The 13,755-nt window shown below is 34.4% G+C and overlaps 1 protein-coding gene across 1 annotated transcript in view; it reads left to right on the plus strand.

The window, feature by feature from the left end:
• Positions 1 to 13,755, plus strand: part of LOC137932272 (monocarboxylate transporter 14-like) — a 40,089-nt gene that overhangs the window by 17,220 nt on the left and 9,114 nt on the right. The gene's annotated exons all lie outside the window — the stretch shown is intronic.

Below are 13,755 nucleotides of genomic sequence, written 5' to 3' on the forward strand. Positions count from 1 at the left end.
ATTATATTTACGCATCGCCTCCCACTCTTCGAATCATTTACATTTACACAGGAAGGCTACATAGCTTCAGGTTAGATGGCCAATGAGGCCTTTAGTTTCTAGAGTTGACCGCGGATTGGCAATTGTGTACCTACCCACAATAAAACAAATATTTATTCTTTCGAATTTTGCTAAGCACTTTCGTAAAAGAAAGAATAAGACATTGATGTAACGTAAATTTAAATGTCTATAGTTTACTGTTAGATACGGAATGATGATTTTATCGAATGTTTTACGTTATTAAATTATATATAATGTACTTGCAACAAGGTGGACTTGTTACCCTAAAGGTCATCGGAGATCGACGGATGCCGTTTCCAACATATCCTTGGATAGGAAGTAGTAATAGTGAAGCCTTTTATTTCTGTATCCTTATTTTATAATCGTAATATATTAATACCTTTACGTTTTTGGGCGCCCAAACAAAACCCCTTAAGTTTTTTTTGTTACTTAAAGCTCTGCTGCCTAATGGTAGAGATCTGTCATATAGGAGGAAATAGGTTTATCATCTTGTAACCTGGTATGTGGTTTGTTATTGCGTGATTTAGATCTCTCTTTAGATAAAGGCTTCCAAATTCTTCTATGCGTCTCTTTCAATGGCTCAGATCTACTATTCTGAACTATTCACTCCTATTTTCGATTATATTACTATCCCACACTCTATTTCAGTGTTTTTTTAAGGTGGAAACCAACCTTTCAATATTACATGTTTAATGATGTAATAGTTACTTTGACTTATAATATAAATAACGTATACAACTCTATGAAAATTATACTATAGTATAATAATAGTATTTATTGATATGTGTTAAAGTCACAGATCGCCCTTCACCAGCAACTGCACGTCGGGGAAGGCCGGCCAATTATATTGAATGTACTTATTCCAATTGAAAAGCACGAAGCGACCAATGGGTTTGTTACACAATTAATTGTACTGTTGAACCCGACACTAATGGATAGGCATAGACGAGTGATATAAATAGAATGGCGATAAGTTCGAACTGTACCCAAGGGGAGTGGGTTCCGTATTCTTTATGTCTAATTTGTAAGAAGGGTTTTTTTGTAGAAGGCCTATGACTTGGGCGGCCATCGACTGAAAAGATAAAGACGAAATTATCTTCAGTCTACCCGTATGTCGTTGTTAGTGACACCGTTAATAATTTATCTTTTTATTTAATTTATTTTTTATTTATCATAATTAAAAAAATTAATTTAATTATTATTGGGTCGACTTGATATAATTAATGTACCTCGTGGGTCGATTTTTGTGTGCTCTAGTTGAGTAAAGACGCCTCGTAAGTTTAAGTTGTTGACTGCCTTTGTCTTTGTCCAATGTTCTCAACATCGCTGTATATCATCATATCAGCCGATAGACGCCCACTGCTGGGATCGGCCAATCTAAAACATCGTCACAATGACCAATATTTCGATATATAAGTTCCGTGAACGTCGGATGTAGATATGGTTCTTTCAATTCTTATTGTACGCGTTCATTTCTTAGAACTGCAATTGTTATTTATTGCTTAATCTTTGAATTGATTTCTAGAAGGTTCGATTGGTTATCTGTTTGCATATGTAACTAGCCAGTGATGGGTGCTTTAATTTACTCTGCAATTTGTATGGAAAAGGGAATGTGTTGTATGTATTTTACCATTTTTTTAAACATGTTCCTTCTATTTTTTTTTGTTATTGAAACTGGAGGTCCGTGGACTAAAAATTTACGCTGGTTGATCGTACCCTAGTTACAATGAAGACGTACGCACGAAGAGGTATTTATGCCTGATTGGAAGATTTCCATGGGCGAAGACCATGTCCAGTAGTGAACCGTGGTTAACTTTAAAATTATCTCTTTTTTGGGAAACAAGATTCTTCTCCGGGAAACATACGGGTTGTCATTCATCACACAGGCTTACTATGGTTATATGTATGACGCGTCGTATATTTTAATACCCTTATATGACAGTTTATCCGGTGTTTTCCTGTTTGTAAACAGTTACTATGTTATATGATAGACACGAAGAATATAGAAACTAATTTGTTTATTATATATGTAGCATACAGTCCTTATATATGGTATATAATAGTAATATTACGTCATTTACATATCTTATCGCTGTCTAAATTGGACTCTATTGATAATAATGTGAAATAAAAATGACTTCTTCATTTCGTGTAATAACTTTCGCTGTCAATAATCTTGTGTGATATTATCAAATGACGCAATTATTTATGTACAGGATGATTGTAAAAATATTAAAGGGATGAATGTATAGATCATTTGCCAGTAAAATGTTTTAAAGCTGTATAATGATCACGCTGAAATCTGTTTAGTTTATTTATTAACACTTTTTGTACACCATGGACAATAAATAGAAGAAAACAAAATAAAATAAATAAGAAAGAATTTATATGGCGGTATATTACAGGCGGTCTAATCTCTCAAGGCGATCTCTACCAGACAACCTTTTAGATGGTTATGAGAGACATAAAGGAGAAGGCAGTTTAAGGTGTACGTACATACAAATATGTACATTACTATACACATATACATACATACTAGAATACCTAACTATAGATATACACACATATATAAATACACATATACATACATATTTGACAAGCTAATGTGAAATGCGACAAGGCAATGTATCTATTCAATCTTGTATTGAAGACTCCTAAGTTATACCTGGCTGAATACAATGTGGCCGGTGTAGATATATGTAAGTAGTAGTGAAACGCTTAGTGCAAGTAAAAGGAATTTGTAAATATTATTTATTTATTGCTATCATTATGTACAACATATATACAAAATATATGATCACAGTTTACTTATATTGTTTTTGGATGGAACTTGTTGCAAATGTGTTTGTTCTAAATTTAAATGAAAAAGGAATTCGTTTCAAAGCTTATGCAATCTCGTTTTCAATTTCGTGTGTCGTCGCCAAATGCAAGAGGGGATTTGTTTCACAAAACACGTCCGTCCCTCACGCAGCCTTGGACGGCGGGAGTCGTCTGCCAAGTGACGTCATACACAAAACTGTCTCGTTTACCTCTATTTCGGTTCCGTCTGCCCTCCAGCCGTTGCCAGACGTTTCATTGTCGTTTTATATAGTTTTGAATATTGCGTTACACAATAACACTTGGTCGACTAATTCGATTCGAGTTCTAAATTCAAATTTAAACATTGTTTATTCGACATAATACGGCAATGATCTAAGATTTAGCACAGTATATTTCACCAGGTCATCACTAGTAACACACATTGATTTTAGATTTTAAAGCTCTAAAGGACTTAGGACGAGAAGATGTTTCGTAGTTTCTCGAACGCTGCCCATAAATAAATTGTTTTTGCACAAAGAGTGACATTGAAAGTAGTTACTTATATTAATCTCGTATGTTTCAATACATTTATGCAAAGCTATATTAACTTTAGATCACTGGATAAGATGATGGAGGGCGATCACGGAGATGCAACTCTATGTGCAGGTCCGATAAGACCCAAACCACCGCTGAAGATAGGCACAGATACCGAAATATTTTGTCGTCGTTTCAGACCACAGACGTCCTTAGGCTTCCCCCACAGATATCTATGGGTATAGCATAATTAAATTGCTTGGTAGGCGAGTTGGCAATCCCAGTATGGTATTATGGTACGCAGAGAACACTGCTGTACATCTAGAAACTTGTTTGAGAGCATTGGCAATCCTATATAATTAATGCACGAAGTGTAAATTATACAACATTGTTTGCCGGTAATTAGACCTTACGATCGCAAGTCTCAGTTCTCTACGTATAGGTGATTTATAGAAACAGTCTCTATAATTTTATAGCAAAAAAAACTTACCTAAATATATGGGCAACTATCTGAACACTAATTACAAGTCGATATCTTCCTAAACGATATGATACGTTATAAATCAATTCCGGTTATTCCTTGACATTATTGGTATTGCTAAATTAATTGTCAATTTTTTATTATAATATGGACTTTAAGGTTTTGGAATGGAAATCACGGCCCAGCAAGCGCCCTAGGAGGTGCTTGCTTGGTTTCAGTTGAAGTTTATGCTCTTAGCCAGGGGGCTCTTACAACTTCATCGAAGTTCACGGTGCGGAAGGGTCCGTAAAATGAATAACAAAACAAAAGCTGGACAGACGCGTTTCAGTAGTACGATGAAGTTCGCACGTAGTAAACCGCTCTACCCGAGTAGAGCTGTGTAGTGTTGATGCTGTGTAAGCGGCTTGAGACGACAGCTTGGACCACAGGCGAGTCAAGGATGGATCCGGATCCAACCTCGGTTCGCCCACGCTCGCTAGGACGTGCACTCGGAAAGTAGAGAAAGAATCTTGTTAAGGTCGTCGAAAGTCGCTGTATGCTGGACGATTACTATGGATCTAATGTAAATATAAGGAGAAGGCTTATATCCAGTATTAGATCACCTATGAAAGAGTGAAAAGTCATGCTCCAACATGTCAGTCTACGCTACCATTTTACCCCAAATTTTATATTTCTGATTGTTTTATGATCTGTGCAAAGTGGTGTTGTAGCCATATTACCCTCTTTATTATCGACAATTGTGACTTCGATTTTTCGAGACGTGTGTCGCAAGCAGACTGGGGATAGTCGACATCTTATTCTGTGTTCTTTGAGGATAGAAGAATTGTTGCAGTGCGCTGTCTATGGGATTCTTAACATTAGGCGTGAACAACACATCTCGAACGGGTCCACGCTGTGTCTTGTACCAAACGTTGACCATGCTCTAGCTCTTTTACCATCTACATTGTCAATAACTATAACCTACTTCAGATTATCGGGGCTTCTTTGTGCAATTTGGCTAAAGTAAATGATTCTTTGTAAGCAGACTGAGGACAGCCGACTCCCTATTCTGAGCTCTTTGAGGATAGATAAATTATTGCAGTGCGCTGTCTATTGGATTCTTAACATTCAATGCCAAAGAAACTTACGGGATAGAAAATATGAAGGATCAAAGAGGGAAGAAAGAGAGAAATTGTGAAAGATGAGAGAGGGTTAGAAAATAGGAAAGCTTTTATCTCTATCCCAAAAGTAAGATGGGTGGAAAAGAGGCTCTCAATGACGAGGACCTATAAAAAAAACTGAATTGTCCAGGTTTGACATGCGTACAGAAATATGAGGAAGACGAGAGCATATATGATCAACCAGTTCACTGCTTGGTCTATAAAGCCGAGTTGCAATATTAGCTGTACTGTAACAAAAAATGTAACAGCAGAAGTATTTATAGATTTGTTTTTTTGCGTCTAGACGATTACGGTGTAACACGCTGCGATTTTTTGTTGCATGAAAAAAAATCTGGGAGTGGCGCCAAAGCGGATGCAGTAAGCGAGCATAAAACAGACCACTTAAATTTGGATTTACGTAGTAAATATTTTAATTACATGTTTAATGTTATGTGGTAACATTTTATATATTTTTATTACAATTTTTATTTTCTAATTTACATATTCTAACATAAAATCTCTGTACAGTGTTCTTGGTACCTAGTATGTTGTCGATGATATCCTCTCCTAGCGTAATACCCGCACTATTGAGGAACGTTGAGGAAAGTAAAAAAATCTAAACAGAGTGAATAAATATAAGCGTATAATATTATTTTGTGTCCCATATTCGGAAGATCCACAGTAGAGTGTGACTTTTAGATTCGGAGAAAAGTAGAGGGCGTAACTATCGCCTTTCTCATCAGCTATTTCTGAAGTATTGCAGAGCAATTGAAAATTAAAGGAAGTTATTGACGGAAACGAAAATCAGTTAAAAGATGTAAGACTGTAGTAATGTAAGAACTGAATTTAAAGTAAACTATAAAGTAGTCTAATAACAAAACAAAAGTAAATAGTTAAAAACATGATGTAAATAAGCAAAGGTCATGATAAAACTGTGATAATAACACTAGGATTTTTTTTTTATATTTTGGGAAAAGAGTAGAGGGGCGAAAGGAGTGGAAGTTTTCATGATGGATGAAAGGAGAGAAAAAGAACGAAAAATACTGTGAAGGAATAAAGAGAAAAAATGAAAAAATTATCACACCCGAAAATGTGACGTCCCTGTCTCAACAATATGAAAGGGTGGGTGAACGATAGGCCCCGAAAGACGAAGGTCAAGACCTATATAAATTGATCACTCTAAAATAAGTTACGTCAGTTTATTATTTCTATTGGAATGCGACACGATAATCACTTCTGGCAGTAAAAAGTCTGCAAGTACAATAAATAATTTAAATATGTAGTAATTCGAATTTTGAAAATGCTTTTTACGCATTACGTTATTATTTCTAAGGCTCTTGATCTTTGGATATGATGTATTAAACGTTGATAGCAAATTAGCTATCACTTACGACGGCTATATAAAGGCTCGAGGTCGCCCAGAGAGTAATGGAGAGAGCTATAGCTAGGAGTTTCGCTGCGATATTGAATCAGTAATAAGGAGGTCTGCAGAAGAATCAAGATCACTGACGTGGCTTGAAGAATTGCTCGTGTGAAGTGGCAATGAGCGGGGTACATCGTTTGTCCAGCCGATGACCGTTGAAGTCGAGAGGTTCTCGAGTGGTGACCATGAGCAGTTAGACGCGGTGTGGGTAGACCACAAGATGGACCGACGATTTAGATAGCAGCATCTATTGATTTAAAAGAAGAAGAAGAAATTAACTATACATTCACACCTTTTACAGTCATAACTAATCATCCTGTATGTGTTAATTGGTATACGAGAATGAAACGATAATATTCGTCAAGTTGAGTCATGTGTGTTAGAGTGACGTTAGCCGTTATCAACGTCTAGACACGAACGACCTCATTTCGAACCCTAGAGCCTAGATACGAACCGGTTACTGATTACACTTTGCAATGAATGACAATTGCACTTGTGGAATCGGTGATACAGGGTGTTTGTTTATACGAGAAAAAGCTATAAATTGTTGAATGTTCAGCTCTTTTGTTGACAATGTATATATGGTTTTAACACATCAATGGTTTCAGAAATTATAAATAATGTAATAATAATATATTAAGAAAAATGGTTTTCTAAATTCAAATTGCTTCATATTAAAATTAATTATTCTTTACTATCTTTCTCTGCAAACTCAACTGATAGAAGTTATTCGCCTGTTGTCAAAAGAAAAAAAAAACAATGTGTGATGAATTTTGACAGGTGTTTCAAAATTAGTGTAAAATCGTCAAAGCTTATTGCTGATGAGCTATATATACTTATAAATAATCATCCTGTATAATGCATTTTGGAATCTGGATGAAACCATCTCGTTTCAGATCAATGTGCATTAATTTGCAAAACGTCTCTGACCCTGTTTTACTGCGTCCTGTTGTTTAAGGCGGTATTTTCAAACGTTTTGCTATCTACGTGTTTATTGCAAGTATGCTTGTTATGTTTACTAATGTGTTCCAGAAGTTTCGTTATAGAAAATATTATCTTAAATATTGATTGTTTTATATAAAAAAAATATTTTAAAATGAGACGCTCATCTAGTGTGAAAATGATCAAACAATGTGTCTGTGTTTGTTGTAGGCTCGTCTCAGATCATAATGCGTTTGTAACCTTCGTAGTTTCAAGTTGAATGATGTCGTTATAATGGAATTAAATATTATTCTTGTTCCTATCAAAATGGCGTCGTTCATTCTTCTGACTATGTTCTCAAGTCATCGGTGACGACTTGAGAAGAATGCAATGATTCTAATTAGATACTAATTTAAATCAATGATTAAAATATATTTGTTTTAACTGTCTGATTTTTGATAGTAAATATACATTGTTATACGTGTCTAATTAAAGAAGGGCGAAGTGTTCTAATCATGATGTTCTTATTAGTTTTTTATTGGACGATGTAATAATATTTTTATTATTTTTTCTTTCATAATATGATCAAGAGCTAAGGCTAAATTTCTTATCCAGGCTTTATTGTTTTCTGAAACTTATAGTGAGTTGTGCAAATATGTATTACCATCGTCATTAGCCTGTGAGAAAGTTTCATAACAATGGAGTTCTTACACGTGGAAATTCCTGACATGAGACACGATACATTTTCTGTGAATAGCATCGGATGTGACCTTTCATAAATATTTCAGAAGCGTTGCTATTGCGTTTAAGTAACATTCCTAAATGTTTTTGTAGGCTGACTGATCTTATAAACTTATAAAAGCCTACTGTAAAGCAGGTCTCCCTTTAATATAGTCACTCGTTAAGATTAAAAAATAATTTTTGAAGATTTTCCATTCAATCCTTGTGGAGCGTATACTACCTACACTTTTAAAATTAAAAAAGTCGTTCAAGACGTATGTTTCACAAATTCAAATTTATAATTAGCGGGAAAAAGTTATAAATTTTAATATGCATACGTACGCGCATATGTTATGTGAAGTTATTGATATTCGACCCTACAATTCATTTTTTAAGAATCCTTTGTTTTTCAATGAGAACTGCAAATGGTCTAAAAAAGGGGGTCGTATACGCCCCAATTTTATGGAATGTGATAATGAAAGTACGAAATGGGAAAAATCTTAGGTGAAAGCGCAAATGATGACGTGGGGTAAAGATAAGGCGGACCAGTTGGCCAAGGACATGGCTTTGAAGAGTAAATGGAGACCAGAGTATGAGGAATGCTATATCCCATCTGTTAAGCTACATCTTAGCCTGGACTCGCTTGGTGAATGTAATATGAGATATATGGAAGGTACGACAGCTTCGGTAATGTAAACATCTGGACAAGAACCGTGTCTAGGGTTCTTGTCCAGATGTTTACGGGAGATTCTTCGAGTATCTTCAGAGGTTTAAGTTCTAGGAGAATTCTTCGTGCGCCTGTTATATAAGTTTATGTCGGTGATGCAAAAATATTACCGGAGGATGTTTATATGTATCGCAAAAATATATCTTACATATTGGATTGACTAAGATAGTATGTGGTACAAGTGAACGTTGTCAATTGTGATAGGCGGTCCGCCATTTTTAAATTAAAAGCACGCGATGCCATTCATTGTTCATTGTGATCGGCGCAAAGGAATGCGAAAACAATACCATAACTGATGCAGACTAAACGCGATTGTAAACAAAAAACAAATTTGTTTTTCAACCTGATATATATAGGGTATCGATGTATCGTTTTGCATTGCAATTTAGTCGGATATTCTACGAATTAAAAACACTAATGTTTTATAATGGATTATCATTTATTTGGATCTATTATCCATTGGATCTATTGAAACTGATTGCGTCCAGCGTCTTCCTTGTGAATACACGTTCTTCGCCGGGCTTGTCGATCTGTGATTTATATCCCAGAATTTTCACAAGCCAACAAGTCCACAACGGCCATCCACGCTGCTTGCTTTGTCCACTATAAAATTTAACGAGTGTCGCTTGAATCGCAGCGTTTGGACATCCGACGATATTGTTGTATGTTGATTGTTGATTTTTTACGATTTTATAACCTACTACTAACCGACATGGTAAATTTATCTTTTATAAAATTCAAGAATTTTTTTGAGCACAGGCTCAGCCAAATGGCTTATTACTCTATTTCAGAGTATGTTCACGAAAAAGATGTTTGGGAATTATTCTAATTTAAAAAAAGGTAAAACTTCGTACCACAATCGTCAAAAAAAAACTAGTGACTTTCTGGTTAATTCCTTGTCAATATGTGTCGCATTACGAACTAAACTTAATTTCAAGCTGACGATAATAAATGATCTTATATAATAAAGCTATTGTGACATTGCTTCAGACTAGGGTTGTACACCATCCTGTATATATTTATTTAATATATAATATTATATATTTAATGTGTTTTTCGGTGTTTACAGTGTAAAAAATTGATTTTGTGTGATTTAGTTTAGGCAACATTTCGTGCGAAAAACCGAGAAATTGGCAGTTCTAAAAGAAAATTCATTTTTTGATTAAATCATCATCTAAGGTTCATTGTTTCCCAGCGACTGTCTGATAAACAACGTATAAAACAAACACTTGCTCTCGGTGTGTCGTTGACCTGTTATATCTTTCTCTGAACAAACAGGTTTTACGGAATAATAGAAAAAGATTTTACATCGCCGTAACGTATTCATCGCGTTTTAATACATTGTAGCATATGTATGCATGTTTGTAATTTTCATTTACTAATGTGAAATGAAAATGTATATAAAATTATAAGATACTTTTATAATGTTCAGCTCAGACGCCCACTGCAAGGCAAAAATCTCCCCTGATATATATCATAATCATCACGCTTGGCAGGGTGATCGCAGTATGGTATTATGGTACGCAGAAGACCCTGATGCCCATCCTTTGGAAATCAGTTTGTGTCACCATGCTCAGAAATTTGCGACGTTTTTTTTTTTGGAAATTTCCTATTTCTCCAAGGAACTTAATGATGTCACTATAAAAAGAGATATATGATACTACTTCTGTATAATATGACCGCGATATAAATTAAATAAATATTTTTTAACAAAAATAAATATTAATAATAATTTTGATGTGTGTGTGGCTCTGGAATAAAAATCTCCAACCAATCTTAGACAACCAGATTTAATGTAAAATAATCTTAGTAAATCTAATTTGGTTAGCAAATACTGCATGTTATAAATGTATTTGAGTGAGGGAGCAGCGAAATATCAATATTTTTAGTCCGCGAATTGGCAATTTCAAAGCTAAAATACAGTACACGGTGATAAATATTGCACATCGGCTTTTGGAAAGAGACAATCGACTAATTTCGGCTACGTAGAGCATTATCTCCGTCCCACACTACCTATGTGACGTTTTGTCAATCGTGCGACAAAGGTAACGCTACTACTGCCTGCTACGAAGCCGAATTAGCCGATTGTCTCTTTCCAAAAGTCGATGTGCAAATTTTATCGCCGGGTGTTGTACTGTGTATATCTATTTATATAATGTATCTTTCTAATATATAAAATTCTCGTGTCACGGTGTTCGAACTTGAACTCCTCCGAAACGGCTTGACCGATTTTTACCAAATTTTATATGCGTATTCAGTAAGTCTGAGAATCGGCTACTATTTATTTTCCATACCCCTAAGTGGTAAGGGTGGTCCACCCCTAATTTTTTTTATTTTTTTAGACAATTTTTATAGTTTTTTTTTCTTTTATTATGATACAGCATACAAAAATGCATACAACCCTAAATTTTCACCCCTCTACGATTAACCCTTATTTTTTATTTGTTAATTAAAAACTTCAATTTTTTTTGCAAAACAACGTTTGCGGGATCAGCTAGTAATCCTATAAATATGTATGAGTTTATCTATATCGTTTCGTCATGACATGTTTTTGAAGTTGGTCATTTTGTTTTTGAAGAACATATGGTTAACAGAATTAAACCCTGGATTAAAGCCAACGGAATCTTAATTTACACAGCGCTGGAGTTACTTCGAAGGTTGGCGTGAGATAAACATATACGTTCGATATATCACATTACTAAGTTTTGTTTCCTAAGTCGTTTGTTTAAATAAAACCAAGGTGACTGATGTAGCTTGAAGAATTTCATATCTAAAGTGGCAGTAAACGGGGAACATAGTTCTTGCAACTGACGGATGTTGGGGTCGAAAGTTTTTTTTTTCCTATTGGCCCCCGCTATCGGGAGCCTCTCGTACCCCCTATCTTGTGTGGGACAGGGACTATTTTACATTATTTAATTTTTCACGAAATTTTTTATTTTCTCACTCTTCTCTCATGCATCATATGATCTATCGTTCGTTTCGTTTTTGTCTTGCCACAATTCTTCTGTCTTTCCCTTTCGCTCTGTAACGCCTTTCATTCATTCCTCATTACTATTTTACATTTTCTTTATTTTTTTTTATTTATTAGGATCGAAAGGTTCTGGAGGGGTCGAGTGGACTTGGCGTGGGTAGATCCCTCATTAGGTGAACCGATAACATCATCAGGGATGTTGCCTGCTGCGGGCAGTGTATGATTGGTTTTGCCGAACTTCGGAGCGTAATATGTCGTCTTCGTTTCAGCTATAGACGTCATCTGCAAGGCTTAGGACTACCCAAAGATATTTATGGGAAGATATATCATTACCACCAAGCTTTGCTGATGGGGTGATTATCGCAGTGTGGTATTATAGTGCGCAGAGAACGCTGATGTCCTCTGAAAACTTGTTTATTAGCAGTGATATTCTTATATAGAATTAATGCACAAAATGCGAATTATATATAAGAATGTATAGCGGGAATTGAACTGGCGATCGTAAATCTTAAAGGGTCAAGTTCAGTAGTGATAGATATGACTCAAGAAAGAGAACAACATATCAAAGTATATATTATTGTACTGTTGACACGCCTAAAAATAAATAAATAAGGACATGTTGATATTTTGTACTTGGAAAAGTATGAATAACGTGTTTGTTGTTTAAATAAGGAACAGTTTAAAGAAATATTTCCGCCATTTTATATGTAGAAGAAATTAAATGTTCTAAGCTAAATAATATATAATGTTCCTTGGTAATAATATCGCGGAAGTCTTATTTGCGATTGACGGAATACCTCATGGTGAAGCTCAACATATAAGGTCATATAAAATTGTAAACAACATAAATATGTTGAAAAATTAAAAAGTTAATATTAGATTTTGAACAGGCCAATAACAAAAAGTAAATATAAATTAAAAAAAAAATCAAATTTGGAACTTTTAACAGCACTCTTATTGATCGTCGATATATATATATATCAATCTATTTTATTTATGACTCTTGTTCGTAGGGTAATAGAGTTGTGGAGGAGAAGGAGAAAGAAACTCCACAACAACGCATCTTTTAATAGACAACACAGATTTATACATATACACTATCAGATATAGCCTGAATGAAATGAAAATAATTGAGTGATATCACTGCCAAGGATTCTGGTCATTATATTAGTTTATTGAATAATAAGCCATTTTTCTCAATTTATTTTATTAAAAAATCTGATTCCGTTTATTACAATTGAATTAGAGACTGCAGTCGACACTATATATATACACTACGGACGTTCCATTTTTTAAACTTTATTATATTTATTATAAGCGTACGAAATATTATCATAAATATATTGTGAGGCATATATATACATTGCATAGAAATAATGATCTCTTTGAAACGCTAAAATTAAATAATTCGGTATAAAAATAAATTGTAAATAAGCTAAAAAATCTGAGAAATTTATTACCCCGATATAAAGGCAAAGGCGCGGCTAGGTTTCAGATGCCACTAAAAAGTAGTAAATACGGACATGATAAAATAAAAGCTCTGGCTGCAAAAGATTTCAGGTGGCTTTGTAAAAAAAAAAGCGAATTAGGTCGGATAAGGACGAGAATTATTTGTAAAATTTTATTTTATATTTCGATTCCTTTGTATAATATTATATTTATCAATAGTTACGCACACTTCAGCATTTAGCATTTACATAATAAAAATAAAAAAAATACATTTTAGTTATTTTAATTTTTATTGTTATATAATTTCAACCAGAGTTTACGTACAGAGTAATCTTTAATGCTACTTATGTTTTATCGTTCCTACTCTATGATCGCTTCCATTTTTGACGTGTGCAGGATTTAATTGCAGGACTTTGTAAGTACGTAATCTGTCTGATATCTTATCTATTCAGTGATGGAAAATCAATAGTTGGAACGGATTTTTGGCTCACATTACCTGGAATTTTACCAGTTGTATTATCATAACGGTTA

Source organism: Battus philenor, unplaced genomic scaffold (genome assembly GCF_028537555.1).
Source record: "Battus philenor isolate CCGP_79_NKW_IND1 unplaced genomic scaffold, ilBatPhil1.0.hap1 SCAF_9, whole genome shotgun sequence".
Lineage (NCBI taxonomy): Eukaryota > Metazoa > Arthropoda > Insecta > Lepidoptera > Papilionidae > Battus > Battus philenor.